Genomic DNA, 4434 nt, shown 5'->3' with positions numbered 1-4434 from the left:
TCTTTTTACAGTTTAGGCCCTGCTGCTACTGTAGTGAAACCCACAAAAAACTTCACAGCTGTGTTAACTGCTTTAGATTTTGAAATTTTCTTCCAGTAGTCTTAGTGATATGAGCCCAAATTCATGGAACACTCACATAATCCACAATTATAAGCACCACAATATAAAAACACCACATGCAAAATGTGGTTCAATTTTTCTTTGTTGTTTCATTTTTTTCTTTCTTATTTTTCTTCTATTTATTCGTTTTTTATTATGAAAATATCTTACAGAAAAGTTACGATTACATGGGCCAGGTAATGAGTATTTAAGCATTGTTGCCTCCTCCTCTGTTTCCCCTTCCCATCCCGTCCAATTCCTCCCCTGCCTGTGAGCCCCCATGTCAAAATTGTAAAGTTCTTTTTTGGACATAAAGTCTTGCACATCTCATTGTTGCAATGGGTCCACCTGTATCCATATTGAAATGATTTGTTTTTTCCCTTCCCCTACACAAACTATACCAACATCAAATACAGTGAAAGCAGGGGTTATACGGTGGGGGAGGGACATAGAAAGCAACAAAGAAATTATTTTATAAATATGTCCGAAACAATCGCATGAAAGAAAAACAAATATTTTAATATACATCTTGGGGTTCATTTTCCCTAACATCAACTTATCTGACCATTTCTGCTTTTCTCAGGCATATACTAGTTATTGCAAATAAGGGAAACCATGGGACCTAAGTTTCTTTGGGCCTGGCTTACTTCAACCTTGGAAAAAAACAAAAGAGTCATTTTTTTTATTGATTGTCTTTTAAGGAGCTAAGTGCTCTTTATTTCTCCTAATCGTTGATGTTAGTTAAATAAATTTACCAGAATTTTCAAATAAAATAAGAAGATATAAAATGGCATATTTAGTAAGAAAATAAAGCTAAACATTTGAGTGATATTTTTATTGTAGTCCCATTCTCAGTTATCCTCAAATAACATTCAGATAAGCCAAGCATATGTGTAAATTGGCAGGAATCAAGCACACAGAACTCTGGAATCTTTGGGCTTTGATTTCTATATAAACTTCACCTAGAAATCAAAATTATCACTTGCTTCATGTCTTAAGCAATATGTTTAATATGGGTTTTATTAATTTTATTAATAGATCTCAAAATCTATGGAATTGATGCATTGCATAAGTATTTGATTTCTTTCCATGGAATTAATAGTTCATTTATTTTTACCTTTTCACATATGAAATAATGACATTCTTGGGGATAAAACATGCCTGAATTTCATTTTGATTACCAAAAGGGAACTATCAGGCACTTTGAAAATTTAACTTTAAATCTGAACTAAAGCAAGATGTCTCATCACTTATCCAATTATTCCTATAAACTAGAATATAACACATTTTTGAATGGTAGGAAATTCAAAGTATACCTACTCTTTATAAAATAAGAAATAAATGATTGTGATAATATTTATTTTGCCTTCGACTAGAAAGAACCTTACTATAGATGAAAAAACTTGAATGGAAATGCTATAAAATTATGAAAAATTCCAGTCATTATGAGTTAGATGAAATAGTCATTTTTGAAGGTCCCAAAATGAAATCTCTTGAAGCTTTCTTAGCTGTTAAATAAAATGTATTTGCACTCAAAATATTTCATTCATCTCTGCAGCAATGATATAACCAAACCACCTCCAAGTCAAATAGCTTCTCTGATTAATTCAAGTAGGTACTTAGGAACAGAAGTTATCAAAATTGTATAGAAATATCTACCCACCACACTAGAAATTGAATCTGAAATCATTAAGGATTGGGATTAATAATTAGCTTTCACTATGTTGCCATAAAGAGGTGAACCCTTTCTTTTTTTGGGGGGGGGTCCAGTCTTAGGGCCTGAATTCTGGATCTGGGCACTGTCCCTCAGCTCTTCAGCTAAAGGCTAGTGCTCTACCACTTGAGCCACAACGCCACTTCCGGCTTTATTTTGTTTATGAGGTGCTGAGGAATTGAACCCAGGGCCTTGAGCATGCAAGGCAAGTGCTCTACCACTGAGCCACCTTCCCAGCCCAGAGGTGAACCCTTTCAATTGGGCATAGTTGTAGAGATTTTGTCACTGAGAACTTGTAATCCTTCTCCTTCTCCTTTTCCTTCTCCCTCTCCCTCTTCCCCTCCTCTTCTTTTTCCCTCTCCCACTCTTATTCCTCCTCTTCTTACGTCCTGGCTTCGATGAATACACATACTCCATCACATGTTCCTGATATGGGGTAGTGTGCCACCACCAACCCAAAGCAATGAGGATAAGAAACATAAACTGAAATGTATAAAATCAGAAGCCAACATTAATCTTTTCCTCTTTAAAATTAATTTCATAAAGTATTTTGTCATATTACTAGGAGACTGACACAGCATGCTGTCATTTATTATAAAGGATAAGATTTACTAGAAAAAAGTCTGACCAACATCGCCCTAATGAACTGATTGATTAAATTAAATTATATTAGGACAAATCGACTTTAAAATATCAAATATATTTCAACCAGAAGCAAAAAGTCACTTCTATGATTTGATATGAAAAGGCAGCAGAATTCAATCTGTTCCTCAATGAAAATGAACTATAATTGACGGTATTGTCAATTTCCTAAACGATGTTAGAAGACTAAATAACAAATTTTCACTCAAACTGTGTGATGTAAAATTTACTTTGTCCCCTGTATTCTATCTATGTCTGGTACCCAAAATGACTTGTATTTTATTTTAATCATATTTTTAATTAACTTTAAGCAGTTGTATGCGAGTTGCTGTTTATGAATAGTGTTTAGTGAGTTTTTTTTAAATTTTTTTTCTCTCCTGAGGTTTAAACTCTGGATGTGGGTGCTGTCCCTGAGCTCCTTTGGATGAACACTAGAACTCTATCACTTGAGGCACAGTAGCACTTTCAGATTTTTCTGAGATTTAATTGGAGATAAGAATCTCACAGGGCTGGGAAAAGTGCTTGCCTTGCATGCAAGGTTCCCTGAGTTTGATAACTCAGAACCACATAAGCAAAAAAGAAGAAAGCCAAAAGTGGCCCTGTTGCTCAACTGGTAGAGCGCTAGCCTTGAGCTGAAGAGCTGAGGGAAAGTGCCCAGGCCAAGAGTTCAAGCTTCATGACAGAATCCCTCCCACACACACAAAAAAGAATTTCACAAACTTTCTTGCCTGGGCTGGATTCAAGCCTCAATCCTCAGACCTCTGACTATCTAGGATTACAGACGTGAGCCACTAATGCCTGGCTTAATATAATGAATCTTTTTTTTTCTAGTCCTGGGGCTTGAACTCAGGAGCTTGGGGATGTCCACTAGCTACTTTTCCTCATGCTAGCACTCTACGACTTGTGTCATTGTGTCAATTCCAGCTTTTTTTGTTATGTAGTACTGAGGAATCAAACCCAGGGCTTCACATATGCAAGGCAAGCAGTCTAACACTAAGACAGATTCCCAGGCCAATACAATGCCTCTTGATAATCATTATCTCTCGTCCTTCTCAATCATATCTCATCCCTCAATTTACATAATTTTGTAGAATATTCACTGACTTGCAATATATATTAGAGATTATATTTTATTAGTAGTCTTATTTATAAACATGCTAAAGTTATGCATTACAGAATTCTGTGATTTTAAATTCTAAATTATCACTCAGATTCACCCCATACTATTCTAAATTTTTTGCTAATATTAATGCAAATGCACTCTGTAATTATTTGATAAAGTACAATGATTCTCAGAATGTTAAAGAGTTAGAGTAACAATATCACCTTCAGTTCTAGAACTACCCTCTCAAAATTCTCCAATATTTATTAGAAGTCACTTCCTCTCATCATTTCAACCTACCCTGCTCTTGAGCAGTTATTATTTCATGTTCTACCTCTACAGATGTACCAATTTTAAAAAGCTCATATAATTAGAAAATGTAGTCTATTTTATATAATTATATATATGTTATATATATTTATATATTTCTCCCATGTAATATTACTTTTTTCTAATAAGTCCATGTAAATTTTTCTCATGGTTGGAGCAAATTGTTTTGTATGCAGGCGTATAATTGTATAACATCCTCAATGGGCATTTCAATATTTTGATATATGTTATTGTAAAAGGTTTTACTATGTATATTCGTGTACATGTGTCTCATTGGACATAGGTTGAAATAATTTTGAATATAAAATTATGTTTCAAAATGCTGGATCACAGAGGCAGCTCTATATATAATATCTTAAAGATTGCCAGTATGTTTAACAAACTGACCATATCATTTTAAGTGCCAATCACCAATGTATAAGGATTCCAATTTCTAATTAATGGTTGTGTAGTGCAATCTCATTGTTTTTTATTATTTCCACTAATCTCTAATGTATGCAATGTCTAGGTATGTATTGATCTTTCCATATGTTCCTTGGTTGTTGTT

Source organism: Dipodomys merriami, unplaced genomic scaffold (assembly GCF_024711535.1).
Source record: "Dipodomys merriami isolate MVZ:Mamm:240054 unplaced genomic scaffold, mDipMer1.0.p SCAF_394, whole genome shotgun sequence".
NCBI classification, from domain to species: Eukaryota; Metazoa; Chordata; class Mammalia; order Rodentia; family Heteromyidae; genus Dipodomys; species Dipodomys merriami.
The sequence above is the reverse complement of the archived record's forward strand: the minus strand, read 5'-3'. Positions refer to the sequence as shown.